Genomic DNA, 15,531 nt, shown 5'->3' with positions numbered 1-15,531 from the left:
ATGTATGCTTGAACAGTGCATATGTCTTTTGAAGTTGTTGTTTAAGAATGTTAAATATGTTGGCTCTTGAAAGAATGATAACTAGGAGACATGTTATTTGATAATCTGAAAAATCATAAAAACGATTCTTGAAGCAAGAAAAAGCAGCAAAGAACAAAGCTTGCAGAAAAAAAAAGAAAAAGAAAAAAATAGGAAAAAAATAGAAAAAAAATAGAAAGAAAAAGCAAGCAGAAAAAGCCAAAAGCTCTTAAAACCAAGAGGCAAGAGCAAAAAGCCAATAACCCTTAAAACCAAAAGGCAAGGGCAAATAAAAAGGATCCCAAGGCTTTGAGCATCAGTGGATAGGAGGGCCTAAAGGAATAAAATCTTGGTCTAAGCGGCTAAACCAAGCTGTCCCTAACCATGTGCTTGTGGCGTGTAGGTGTCAAGTGAAAACTTGAGACTGAGCGGTTAAAGTCAAGGTCCAAAGCAAAAAAAAAGAGTGTGCTTAAGAACCCTGGACACCTCTAATTGGGGACTTTAGCAAAGCTGAGTCACAATCTGAAAAGGTTCACCCAATTATGTGTCTGTGGCATTTATGTATCCGGTGGTAATACTGGAAAACAAAGTGCTTAGGGCCACGGCCAAGACTCATAAAGAAGCTGTGTTCAAGAATCATCATACTGAACTAGGAGAGTCAATAACACTATTCGAAATCTGAAGTTCCTATAAATGCCAATCATTCTGAACCTCAATGGATGAAGTGAGATGCCAAAACTATTCAAGAGGCAAAAAGCTATAAGTCCCGCTCATATGATTGAAGCTCTGTTTCATTGATAGTTTGGAATTTATAGTATATTCTCTTCTTTTTATCCTATTTGATTTTCAGTTGCTTGGGGACAAGCAACAATTTAAGTTTGGTGTTGTGATGAGCGGATAATTTATACGCTTTTTGACATTGTTTTTTGTATGGTTTTAGTAGGATCTAGTTACTTTTAGGGATGTTTTCATTAGTTTTTATGTTAAATTCACATTTCTGGACTTTACTATGAGTTTGTGTGTTTTTCTGTGATTTCAGGTATTTTCTGGCTGAAATTGAGGGACTTGAGCAGAAATCAGATTCAGAGGTTGAAGAAGGACTGCTGATGCTGTTGGATTCTGACCTCCTTGCACTCAAAGAAGATTTTCTGGAGCTAAAGAACTCGAAATGGCGCGCTTGCAATTGCGTTGGAAATTAGACATCCAGGGCTTTCCAGCAATATATAATAGTCCATACTTTGGCCAAGAATAGATGACGTAAACTGGCGTTCAACGCCAGCTTTCTACCCAACTCTGGCGTCCAGCGCCAGAAAAGGAGCCAAAACCAGAGTTGAACACCCAAACTGGCACAAAAGCTGGCGTTCAACTCCAAGAAGGACCTCTGCACGTGTAACACTCAAAGCCCAGCCCAAGCACACACCAAGTGGGCCCAGGAAGTGGATTTATACATCAATTACTTACTCATGTAAACCCTAGTAGCTAGTTTATTATAAATAGGACATTTCACTATTGTATTTGACATCCTGGATCCTGGATTGTATTCTGATCCTGTGATCACGTTTTGGGGGCTGGCCATCTCGGCCATGCCTGGACCTTCACTTATGTATTTTCATACGGTAGAGTTTCTACACTCCATAGATTAAGGTGTGGAGCTCTGCTGTTCCTCAAAGATTAATGCAAAGTACTACTGTTTTCTATTCAATTCATCTTATTTCGCTTCTAAGATATCCATTCGCACCCAAGAACGTGATGAAGGTGATGATTATGTGTGACGCTCATCACCATTCTCCCCTATGAACACGTGCCTGACAAACACTTCCGTTCTACATGAAATAAGCTAGAATGAATATCTCTTAGATCTCTTAATCGGAATCTTCGTGGCGTAAGCTAGAATGATGGCGGCATTCAAGAGAATCCGCAAAGTCTAAACCTTGTCTTTGGTATTCCGAGTAGGATTCAATGATTGAATGACTGTGACGAGCTTCAAACTCGCGATTGTTGGGCGTTAGTGACAGACGCAAAAGGAGGGTGAATCCTATTCCAGCATGATCGGGAACCGACAGATGAATAGCCGTGCCGTGACAGGGTGCGTGAGCATATTATTCACTGAGAAGAGGGGATGTAGCCACTGACAATGGTGATGCCCTTGCATAAAGCCAGCCATGGAAAGGAGTATTACTGATTGGGTGAAGATAGCAGGAAAGCAGAGGTTCAGAGGAACGAAAGCATCTCCATTCGCTTATCTGAAATTCCTACCAATGAATTACATAAGTATTTCTATCCCTATTTTATTATATTAAATTCGAAAACACCATTATCCATTTATATCTGCCTAACTGAGATTTGCAAGGTGACCATAGCTTGCTTCATACCAACAATATCCATGGGATTCGACCCTTACTCACGTAAGGTATTACTTGGACGACCCAGTGCACTTGCTGGTTAGTTGTATTGAAGTTGTGAACCATGGTATTGGCACCATGTTCTTGGCGCCATTGCCAGGGAAAGAAAGAGCCATAAATTTTACATAATTAAAGTGTAATCACGATTACGCATACCAAGTGGCTCACGTTGCCAGGGATTATTCGAGCCTGGACATCACAATTTCATGCACCAGACTACAAACATGGTAATTGTGTAGAATTAATCCCAATTAGTCAATCCTAACATCGAGGATTAGTCAAAAGGGCATAATTAATCTCAATCCACAAGTGCTTGCCAACTGTATTAATGGAAGGCTTAGAGTTAGTGGAAACCAAATCAACTAACAATTCTAACACAATGTGGAATGGACATCCACAACTCAAGTTCACCTAATTACTCAATTTCTCAACCAAGAGCAAAAATCCAACCAAGTATTTTATCAAACACTTGGAAGGCATAAAAAGAAAGCATGATAAAATAACAAGAAATAATAAATTCTACAACTACCAAGCAAGGAAAGTAAGAATAACAACTTAATTAAGCAATAAAGGAACATAAAAGATAAATTGTATTAAATGGAAATCAAAATAACAAGAGTGCTCATAAACATAAAAAGAAACCAAAATGAGAAATTAACAAGATAAACTAAGAAAATTAAGACATTGTAACAAAGAAAGGTAGAAGAAACTAGATGAAAGCAAGAATTAAAAAGAGAAATTACAAAGAAATTAAGCTAAAAACCCTAATTTCTAGAGAGAATGGGGAGCTTCTCTCTCTAGAAAATGACCTACATGATACTAAAATATACCTAATTGCTCCCCCCTTTCACATGGAAATGATGGACCTTTGATATAGCACTCAATCAACTTCAGAAAGTCCAAAAACTAGACTCTGGAGGCCCAGAAATCGCCCCCAACGATTTGCATTAATGAGGTCACGTGCTGGGACTTGTGCGTACGCACAGACGTGTGCCTACGCACACTTGCTGATCTTTCATTTGCATGTGCGCACACATGCTGTTGTGCTTCTTGCGCGTACGTGGTGCCCGTGTACACAAACCCCCACACTGTTCATACAACAGCAGTACCAGCAAGTGCACTGGGTCGTCCAAGTAATACCTGAGCGAGTCAGGGTCGATCCCACGAGGATTGTGGCTTGAAGCAAGCAATGATTGTCTTATAGGTCTTAGTCAGGCAGAATCAGAAGGTTGTGTTTGGAGTTGGTTGAAGTACGATGATCATGAAACTATGAAAGCAAAAGGGGTAGAAAATATTGGTAGGAATTATATGCTAGGATAGAGTTGAGAGTTAGAGTTGCTTTGCCTTTTTGAATTATTTTTAGTATCACTATCTTCTTTGCTTGTGAATGATGTCCCTTTATTACAGGCTGTATGTGATTAAAGCAATTGGTCGTGGTTATTGATCTTCTTTGCTACAGAATGAACGCCAGGGCCCTTGGTCATTCAATCCAATGGAGGGTGAAGCTCTAGTAAATCATTCTCCTGGCGATCCTACTCAACACGCAACAGATAAGGTCAAATCTTCCGGATCAGAGAACGTTGCTTCTTTGGATCTAGCCTATGCCACGGAGACCTTAATCTCCCCAGAAATCGGCTAAACTGGAGTCTCGAGAAGTTTCCAACAAGGTCATGGATTAACCATCTGAGAGATGTATAAACATAGCTGTTGGCTCGTGCTTTTCTTCCAAGTATTCACATGAACCTAAGTAGACACGGGTCTTATCAGGAACATTCATCTTAGTGTGGTAAACAGAGCTAATTTGTTAGATCATCCTGTTCACCACGATGAAGATCGGATATACATCTTAGAGATGGATCAAACACGAATCGAAGATGAAATAGTAATACTTTTATTAATTCATAGGGCTCAGGAGGGCTCCTCCCCTCAACCTAGGAGGTTTAGAAACTCATACTGAAAGTAAAATACAATGGTGAAAACGAAAATAGGGCTGAAGATCTTTAACAAAGAGTAATCTTCTACTTTAAATACTAAACTAGTGACTAGTAAGGGTAAAATAGTCTATCTAGTGCGAAAATCCACTTTTGGGGCCCACTTTGTGAGTGTTTGGGCTGAGCTTTGATGAAATCCACGTGCTTAGGCTTCCTTGGGTGTTGAACTCCAGTCCTGGAACCTTTTTGGGCGTTGAACTCCAGCTTGGAACACCTTTCTGGCGCTGGACGCCAGAACTGGTCAAATGGCTGGCGTTGAACGCCAGTTTTGGGCCTTATACTCCGAAACAACATATAAACTATTACACACTGCTGGAAAGCACTGGAAGTCAGCTTTCCATAGCCATTGAGAACTCTCAATTTGAAATTCTGTAGCTCCAAAAAATCTCTTCCGAGTGCAAGAAGGTCAGGTCTGGACAGCATCTACAGTGCTTTCTCTATCTCTGGATCAAACTTCTGCTCCAGCTCCTCAAATTCAGCCAGAAAATACTTGAAATGGTGCAAAAACACACAAACTCAAAGTGGAATCCAAAAATGTGAAATTAACACTAAAACCTGTAAAAACTTAATGAAAACTAAGTAAAACCTATTAAAAACTATATGAAAACTATGCCAAAAAGCGTATAAAATATCCGCTCATCACAACACCAAACTTAAACAGTTGCTTGTTCCCAAGCAACTAAAAATAAAATAGGATGAAAAGAAGAGCAGGATGCAATAAATTTCTGAGTTTCCAATGAAGCTCAGTCAATTAGATGAGCGGGACTTAGTAGCTTTTTGTTTCTGAATTGTCTTGGCATCTCACTATCCATTGAAAATCAGAATGGCTGGCATCTTTAGGAACTTAGAATCTAGATGATATTATTGATTCTCCTAGTTCAACTCTTTTTTATTCTTGAACACAGCTTTCAGAGTCTTGGCCGTGACCCTAAGCACCTTATTTTCCAGTATTACCACCGGATACAATAATGCCACAGACACTTTAACTGGGTGAACCTTTTCAGATTTTGACTCAGCTGTGCTAGAGCCCCCAGATAGAGGTGTCCGTAGTTCTTAAGCACACTCTTTTTACTTTGGACCACGACTTTAACCGCTCAGTCTCGAGCTTTTCACTTGACACCTTCATGCCACAAGCACATGGTTAGGGACATTTTGGTTTAGCCGCTTAGGCTAGGATTTTATTCCTTTGGGCCCTCCTATCGACTGATGCTCAAAGCCTTGGGTGCTTTTACCCTTGCCTTTTGGTTTAAAGGGTTATTGGCTTTTTTCTCTTGCCTTTTGGTTTAAAGAGCTATTGGCTTTTTCTACTTCTTTTTCTTTTTCTGTATTCTTTTTTTTTTTCATGCAAGCTTTTTCTTTTTGCTACTTTTTCTTGTTTCAAGAATCAATTTTTTAGATTTTTCAGATTATCAATAATATTTTTCCTTTTTCCTTATTCTTTTAAAAGCCAGCATCATAAAATTCAACTTCAATTATGCACTGTTTATTCTTTTATTCAGAAAACTAAAGCAATGTAACCCAATCAAATTTATGTAACTATTCTTTATTGGAAAGCTAAAAAAAATCTATGCATCTTTATTTCTTCTAAACAAAAATCTACTATTTAATTCATGTTCAATGATGATAAGAAGAATAATTTATAGCTAATTGGAAAAATAAAAACTAATTAATTACTACTAATGCTTATGTAATCCTAAAAATCAAAAGACATAAAAATAAAATTAAAAATAAAAATAAAGACTTAATTACTGCTAGTGATCATGTAATCCTAAATATGAGAAATAGGAATTAAAATAAGAAAAATATGGAAACAGGAATTAGAATAGCCACAGAGTATAACTCAACAACCTTCATCTTGGGGGATGTTGTTTTCTTCAGGCTGTGGGATGCATGGCTCTTCTTGAGAGGCGTATGATTCTTCAGGTTGTGGGGCCCTGGACTCTTCAGGAGAGAGCTTCTGGCGCTTCAGCACCTTGACGAAGGGCCGTATTCAATGTCGATCTAGGTTTTCACAAACTAGAATCTTATCGTTGAAGGTATAGTGGTGCACGAATTGTGAATCACACTTTTCACAACTCGTACCACTAACCAGCAAGTGCACTGGGTCGTCCAAGTAATACCTTACGTGAGTAAGGGTCAATCCCACAGAGATTTTTGGTTTGAAGCAATCTATGGTTATCTTGTAAATCTTAGTTAGGAAATCAATTATAATTATCAGTATGAATTGCGAAGAATAAAAGAGCATGGATTAAATACTTGTTCTGCAGTAATGGAGAATATGTTGGAGTTTTGGAAATGCTTTGTCTTCTGAATCTCTGCTTTCTCCTTGTCTTCTTCTTCACGCACGCAAGGTTCCTCCTATGGCAAGCTATGTTTTGGTGGATCACCGTTGTCAATGGCTACCATCCGTCCTCTCAGTGAAAAAGGTCCAGGTGCGCTATCACCGCACGGCTAATCATCTGTCGGTTCCCACTCATGCTGGAATAGGATCCATTGATCCTTTTGCGTCTGTCACTACGCCCAGCCCTTGTGAGTTTGAAGCTCGTCATAGTCATTCAATCCCTGAATCCTACTCGGAATACCACAGACAAGGTTTAGACTTTCCGGATTCTCAAGAATGCTGCCAATGGATTCTAGCTTATACCACGAAGATTCTAATTAAGGAATCCAAGAGATATTCATTCAATCGAAGGTAGAATGGAGGTGGTTGTCAGGCACACGTTCATAGGTTGAGGATGATGATGAGTGTCACGGATCATCACATCCATCATATTGAAGTGCGAATAAACATCTTAGATAGAAACAAGCGTGTTTGAATAGAAAACAGAAATAGTTGCATTAATTCATCAAAACACAGCAGAGCTCCTCACCCCCAACAATGGAGTTCAGAGACTCATGCCGTCAAAGAGTATAAAGTTCAGATCTAAAATGTCATGAGGTACAAAATAAATCTCTAAAAGTTGTTTAAATACTAAACTAGTAACCTAGGTTTACAGAAAATGAATAAACTAAGATAGATGGTGCAGAAATCCACTTCTGGGGCCCACTTGGTGTGTGCTGGGGCTGAGACTTAAGCTTTACACGTGCCTAGGCTGTTTCTGGAGTTAAACGCCAGGTTGTAACCTGTTTTGGGGGTCCAACTCCAACTTGTAACCTGTTTCTGCCGTTTAACGCCAGACTGCAACATGAAACTGACGTTGAACGCCAGTTTACGTCATCTATCCTTGAGCAAAGTATGGACTATTATATATTGCTGGAAAGCCCTGGATGTATACTTTCCAAAGCAATTGAGAGCGCGCCAATTGGACTCCTAAGGCTCCAGAAAATCCATTCCGAGTGCAGGGAGGTCAGAATCCAATAGCATCAGTAGTCATTTTTCAGCCTGAATCAGATTTTTGCTCAGCTCCCTCAATTTCAGCCAGAAATTACCTGAAATACAGAAAAACACACAAACTCATAGTAAAGTCCAGAAATGTGAATTTTATTTAAAAACTAATAAAAATATAATAAAAAGTGACTAAAATATATTAAAAACTACCTAAAAATAATGCCAAAAAGCGTATAAATTATCCGCTCATCACAACACCAAACTTAAATTGTTGCTTGTCCCCAAGCAACTAAAAATAAAGTAGGATAAAAAGAAGAGAATATACAATGAATTCCAAAAACATCTATGAAGATCAGTCTTAATTAGATGAGCGGGGCTATTAGCTTTTTGCTTCTGAACAGTTTTGGCATCTCACTTTATCCTTTGAAGTTCAGAATGATTGGTATTTATAGGAACTCAGAATTCAGATAGTGTTATTGATTCTCCTAGTTCAGTATGTTAATTCTTGAACACAGATACTTTATGAGTCTTTGTCGTGGCCCTATGCACTCTGTTTTCCAGTATTACCACCGGATACATACATGCCACACACACATAACTGGGTGAACCTTTTCAGATTGTGACTCAGCTTTGCTAAAGTCCCCAATTAGAGGTGTCCAGGGTTCTTAAGCACACTTTGTTCTTGCTTTGGACCTCGACTTTAACCGCTTAGTCTTAAGTTTTCACTTGACACCTTCACGCCACAAGAACATGGTTAGGGACAGCTTGGTTTAGCTGCTTAGGCCAGGATTTTATTCCTTTAGGCCCTCCTATCCACTGATGCTCAAAGCCTTGGATCCTTTTTATTACCCTTGCCTTTTGGTTTTAAGGGCTATTGGCTTTTTTCTCTTGACTTTTGGTTTAAAGAGCTTTTGGCTTTTTCTGCTTGCTTTTTCTTTTTCTTGCTCTCTCTTTTTTTTTTTTTGCATTTTTTTTTCTGCAAGCTTTGTTCTTCACTGCTTTTTCTTGCTTCAAGAATCATTTTTATGATTTTTCAAATTATCAAATAACATTTCTCCTTTTTCATCATTCTTTCAAGAGCTAACAATTTTAACATTCATAAACAACAAATTCAAAAGACATATGCACTGTTCAAGCATTCATTCAGAAAACAAAAAGTATTGCCACCACATCAAAATAATTAAACTATTTTAAAATTTGAAATTCATGTACTTCTTTTTCTTTTTCAGAAAACATTTTTCATTTAAGAAAGGTGATGGGTTCATAGGACATTCATATCTTTAAGACATAGACACTTAGATACTAGTGATCATGTAATAAGACCCAAACATAAATAAACATAAAGCATAGTAAACGAAAAGCAGAGAAATAAGAACAAGGAGATTAAGAAACGGGTCCACGTTAGTGAGGGTGGCGTCTTCCTCTTCTTGAAGAACTAATCGTGCTCTTGAGCTCCTCTATGTCTCTTCCTTGTCTTTGTTACTCCTTCCTCATAGCTCTTTGATCTGCAGTCAAATGCTCTACCACTGAACTATGGGCCCTTGAGATGAACCTCTCCATCTCTCATGACTCGGGGGTGGAAGCAACTGCCTTCCTTTTCCTCTTTCTAGAGCTTTCTCCGACCTTAGGTGCCATAAATGGTTATGGAAAAACAAAAAAGCAACACTTTTTTTTCCACACCAAACTTAAAAGGTTTGCTCGTCCTCGAGCAAAAGAAGATAGAAGGGAGTAGAAGGAGAAGTGGAGGAGAAGGAGGTGTGTGAATGGGTGGGTATGGAAGGGGAATGGTTTGAATTGGAATGGTGAGATAGGTGGGGATCCTGTGGGGTCCACAGAACAAGTGGGGTCAAGGACTTAACATCCCTGCTCTAATTAGGCATGTAAAACGCCCTTGCTGTGCAATCCTGGCGTTTAATGCCAGACTGCTGCTTGTTTCTGGCGTTAAACGCCCAAATGTAGCTTGTTTCTAGCGTTTAACGCCAGGCAGATGCTTGTTTCTGGCGTTTAAACGCTAGACTGCTCTCCTCCAGGGTGTGCTATTTTCAATCTATTTTTTTGATTTTTCAGTAGTTTTTGTGACTTTACATAATCATCAACCTAATAAATCACGAAATAACAAAAAGAAAATAAAATAGATATGATTAAATAACATTGGGTTGCCTCCCAACAAGCGCTTCTTTAATGTCAATAGCTTGACAGTGAGCTCTCATGGAGCCTCACAGATAATCAGAGCAAGGTTGGAACCTCCCAACACCAAACTTAGAGTTTGGTTGGGGCCTCCCAACACCAAACTTAGAGTTTGAATGTGGGGGTTTTGTTTGACTCTGTATTGAGAGAAGCTTTTCATGCTTCCTCTCCATGGTTACAGAAGGAGAACATTGTGTCTTATAGTTTGCAATGTCTGCAAACCACAGAGCTTCCTGAATGGCAAACAATTGCTCATCCGGAAAGGTTTCAGAGATCTCAGTACGAGGGAGGGATGCTCCTGCTACTGGTTCTATCCGGAACAGGTGATCAGCTACTTGATTCTCTGTCCCATTTCTGTCTCTTATTTTTATATCAAACTCTTGCAGAAGCAACACCCATCTTATGAGCCTGGGTTTTGAATCCTGCTTTGTGAGTAGATATTTAAGAGCAGCATGGTCAGTATACACAATCACTTTTGATCCTACTAAGTATGATCTAAACTTGTCAATGGCATAAACCACTACAAGCAATTTTTTTCTGTGGTTGTGTAATTTTTCTGGGCATCATTTAAAACGCGGCTAGCATAATAAATGACATGCAAAAGCTTGTTATGCCTCTGTCCCAGTACTGCACCAATGGCATGGTCACTGGCATCACACATTAGTTCAAATGGTAATGTCCAGTCTAGTGCAGAAATAACTGGTGCTGTGACCAGCTTAGCTTTCAGAGTTTTAAACGCCTACAGACACTCTGTGTCAAACACAAATGGCGTGTCAGTAGCTAGCAGATTGTTCAGGGGTTTTGTGATTTTTAAAAAATCCTTTATAAACCTCCTGTAGAATCATACATGCCCCAGAAAGCTTCTGATTTCTTTAACATTAGCAGGTGGTGGTAATTTTTCAATTACTTCCACTTTAGCTTGATCCACCTCTATTCCCTTGTTTGAAATTTTATGCCCAAGGACAATTCCTTCAGTCACCATAAAGTGACATTTTTCCCAGTTTAAAACTAGGTTTGTCTCTTGGCATCTTTTCAAAACAAGTGCTAAATGGTTAAGGCAGGAGCTGAATGAGTCTCCATATACTGAGAAGTTGATGAGCGGATAATTTATACGCTTTTTGGCATTGTTTTTAGTATGTTTTTAGTAGAATCTAGTTACTTTTAGGGATGTTTTCATTAGTTTTTATGTTAAATTCACATTTCTGGACTTTACTATGAGTTTGTGTGTTTTTCTGTGATTTCAGGTATTTTCTGGCTGAAATTGAGGGACCTGAGCAAAAATCAAATTCAGAGGTTGAAGAAGGACTGCTGATGCTGTTGGATTCTGACCTCCCTGCACTCAAAATGGATTTTCTGGAGCTACAAAACTCAAAATGGCGCGCTTCTAATTGTGTTGAAAAGTAGACATCCAGGGCTTTCCAGAAATATATAATAGTCCATACTTTGCCCAAGTTTAGATGACGCAAACGGGCGTTCAACACCAGCTCTCTGCCCAATTCTGGCGTCCAATGCCAGAAACAAGCTGCAAAGTGGAGTTCAACGCCCAAACTGGCACAAAAGCTGGCGTTCAACTCCAAGAATGACCTCTCCACGTGTAGACTTCAAGCTCAGCCCAAGCACACACCAAGTGGGCCCCGAAAGTGGATTTATGCATCAATTACTTACTTCTGTAAACCCTAGTAACTAGTTTAGTATAAATAGGACTTTTTCCTATTGTATTAGACATCTTTTGATCATTTTTAGATCTCTAGACCTCCGTGGGAGGCTGGCCACTCGGCCATGCTTACCCCATTATCACTTATGTATTTTCAATGGTAGAGTTTCTACACTCCATAAATTAAGGTGTGGAGCTCTGCTGTTCCTCAAAGATTAATGCAAGGTACTACTATTTTTCTATTCAATTCAACTTATTCCGCTTCTAAGATATTCATTTGCACTTCAACCTGAATGTGATGAACGTGACAATCATCACCATTCCCTATGAACGCGTGCCTGACAACCACTTCCGTTCTACGTTAGATTGAATGAGTATCTCTTGGATCTCTTAACAGAATCTTCGTGGTATAAGCTAGATTGATGGTGGCATTCATGAGAGTCCGGAAAGTCTAAACCTTATTTGTGGTATTCCGAGTAGGACTCTGGGATTGAATGACTGTGACGAACTTCAAACTCGCGAGTGCTGGGCGTAGTGACAGACGCAAAAGGATAGTAAATCCTATTCCAGTATGATCGAGAACCTCCAAGATGATTAGCCATGCAGTGGCAGCGCATTGGACCATTTTCACAGAGAGGAATAGGACGCAGCCATCGACAAGGGTGATGCCTCCAGACGATTAGCCGTGCTGTGACAGAGCATTTGGACCATTTTCCCGAGAGGATTAAAAGTAGCCATTGACAACGGTGATGTCCTTATATAAAGCCAGCCATAGAAAGGAGTAAGACTGATTGGATGAAGACAGCAGGAAAGAAGAGGTTCAGAGGAACGAAAGCATCTGTATGCGCTTATCTGAAATTCTCACCAATGATATACATAAGTATTTCTATCCTTATTTTACTATCTATTTTCGAAAACTCCATAACTATTTTATATCCGCCTGACTGAGATTTACAAGGTGACCATAGCTTGCTTCATACCGACAGTCTCCATGGGATCGACCCTTACTCACGTAAGGTTTATTACTTGGACGACCCAGTGCACTTGCTGGTTAGTTGTATCGAAGTTGTGACAAATTATGAATTAAGATTAGAGCACCAATTTTTTGGAGCCATTACCAGGGATTGTTCGAGCCTGGAGATCACAATTTCGTGCACTAAGTTTTTGGCGCCGTTGCCGGGGATTGTTTGAGTTTGGACAACTGACGGTTCATCGTGTTGCTCAGATTAGGTAATTTTCTTTTCGTTTTCTTTTCAAAAAAAATTTTTCAAAAATTTTTCAAAAATTTCTCCCTTGTTTTCGAAAAAAAATTAAAAAAAATGTTTTCAAAAATATATTTTTCTTCGAAATTTTTAAGAATGAATTCTAGTGTTTCATGAAGCATGTGGAAGCCTGGTTGGCTGTAAAGCCATGTCTAATTCTTCTGTTTAGGGCATGTCAGGCGTGTCATGTCTGAGTTACGTACTAAAGCTTGGCTGGCTATTAAGCCATGCCTGACCCTTTGATTGGAGCTTTAGACTAAAGAGCATAAGATTCCTGGAATTCATATTAAAAATTTTGGAATCTTTATTTTTCTTTTTCAAAATGATTTTCGAAAAAAATTAAAAGAAAATACAAAAAAATCATAAAATCATAAAAATCAAAAAAATATTTTATATTTCTTGTTTGAGTCTTGAGTCATGTTATAAGTTTGGTGTCAATTGCATATTCATCTTGCATTTTTCAAAAATTTCATGCATTCATGGTGTTCTTCATGATCTTCAAGTTGTTCTTGGTAAGTCTTCTTGTTTGATCTTTGTATTTGCATGTTTTGTGTCTTTTCTTGTTTTTCATATGCATTCTTGAATTCTTAGTGTCTAAGCATTAAAGAATTCTAAGTTTGGTGTCTTGCATGTTTTCTCTGCATATAAAATTTTCAAAAATATGTTCTTGGTGTTCATCTTGACATTCATAGTATTCTTGGTGTTCATCTTGACATTCATAGCATTCTTGCATGCATCACATGTTTTGATCTAAAATTCTCATGCATTGCATCATTTTCATGTTTCTCTCTCTCATCATTAAAAATTCAAAAATCAAAAAAATATCTTTTCCTTTTCTCTCTCATAAATTCAAAAATTAGATTTGACTTTTTCAAAAATTTTTAAAAATCTAGTTGTTTTTATGAGTCAAATCAAATTTTCAATTTAAAAATTTCATCTTTTTCAAAATCTTTTTCAAAAATCAAATCTTTTTCATTTTTCTTAGTTATTTTCGAAAATTTTAAAAATGTTTTTCAAAAATCTTTTTCTTATCTTTATCACATAATTTTGGAAAATAACATCACCAATTAATGTTTTGATTCAAAAATTTCAAGTTTGTTACTTACTTGCTAAGAAAGATTCAAACTTTAAGTTCTAGAATCATATCTTGTGATTTCTTGTGAATCAAGTCATTAATTGTGATTTTAAAAAAATCAAATCTTTTTCAAAACTAATTTCAATCATATCTTTTCAAAAAAAAAATATCTTCTTATCTTACCTTTTTCAAAAATTTGATTTCAAAATATCTTTTCTAACTTCTTATCTTCTTATCTTTTCAAAATTGATTTTCAAAATTTGTTTCAACTAACTAACTAACTTTTTGATTGTTTCTTACCTTTTTCAAAACTACCTAACTAACTCTCTCTCTCTAATTTTCGAAAATATCTCCCTCTCTTTTTAAAAACTTCTTTTTAATTAACTAATTATTTTAATTTTGGATTTTAATTTTCGAAAATTACTAACCTTTTTCAAAAACTATTTTCGAAATTCACTAACTCTTTTTCAAAAATTATTTTCAAAAATTCTCCCTCTCCCATCTTACTCTATTTATTTATTTATCTACTAACATCTCCTCATCTCAATTCATTGCTCCTATCCTTACCCTTGTGTTTGGACTCTTCATTCTTCTTCACCCCTATTCCTTTTCTTTTTCTACTAACAATAAGGAACCTCTTTACTGTGACATAGAGGATTCCTCTTCTTTTCTTGTTCTCTTCTCTTTCTTATGAGCAGGAACAAAGAAAAAGGCATTCTTGTTGAAGCTGATCCAGAACCTGAAAGGACTCTAAAGAGGAAACTAAGAGAAGCTAAATTACAACAATCCAGAGATAATAATGCAACAAGTAAAGGAGATGGCAGCCGAACCCAACAACAATAATGCAAGGAGAATGCTAGGTGACTTTACTGCACCAAATTCCAATTTACATGGAGGAAGCATCTCCATTCCTACCATCGGAGCAAACAATTTTGAGCTGAAACCTCAGCTAGTTTCTCTGATGCAACAGAACTGCAAGTTTCATGGACTTCCATCTGAAGATCCTTTTCAGTTCTTAACTGAATTCTTGCAGATCTTTGATACTGTTAAGACTAATGGAGTAGATCCTGAAGTCTACAGGCTCATACTTTTCCCTTTTGCTGTAAGAGACAGAGCTAGAGTGTGGTTGGACACTCAACCCAAAGATAGCCTGAACTCTTGGGATAAGCTGGTCACGGCTTTCTTAGCCAAGTTCTTTCCTCCTCAAAAGCAAAGCAAGTTTAGAGTGGATGTTCAAACCTTCAGACAGAAAGAAGGTGAATCCCTCTATGAAGCTTGGGAAAGATACAAGCAGCTGACCAAAAAGTGTCCTTCTGACATGCTTTCAGAATGGACCATCCTGGATATATTCTATGATGGTTTATCTGAGCTATCAAAGATGTCATTGGATACTTCTGCAGGTGGATCCATTCACCTAAAGAAAACGCCTGCAGAAGCTCAAGAACTCATTGACATGGTTGCTAATAACCAGTTCATGTACACTTCTGAGAGGAATCCTGTGAATAATGGGACGCCTATGAAGAAGGGAGTTCTTGAAATTGATACTCTGAATGCCATATTGGCTCAGAACAAAATATTGACTCAGCAAGTCAATATGATTTCTCAGAGTCTGAA

General features: G+C 37.9%; 1 non-coding gene across 1 annotated transcript; it reads right to left on the bottom strand.

Annotated features, from left to right (window-relative positions):
- Positions 1-15,133: 15,133 nt before the first annotated feature.
- Positions 15,134-15,237, bottom strand: LOC112753308 (small nucleolar RNA R71). The gene has a single exon (XR_003177700.1). It is a non-coding gene; the product is annotated as a small nucleolar RNA R71 (small nucleolar RNA).
- Positions 15,238-15,531: the final 294 nt, after the last annotated feature.

This window comes from Arachis hypogaea, chromosome 15, assembly GCF_003086295.3.
Source record: "Arachis hypogaea cultivar Tifrunner chromosome 15, arahy.Tifrunner.gnm2.J5K5, whole genome shotgun sequence".
In the NCBI taxonomy this organism is placed as follows: Eukaryota; Viridiplantae; Streptophyta; class Magnoliopsida; order Fabales; family Fabaceae; genus Arachis; species Arachis hypogaea.
The sequence above is the reverse complement of the archived record's forward strand: the minus strand, read 5'-3'. Positions and strand labels throughout refer to the sequence as shown.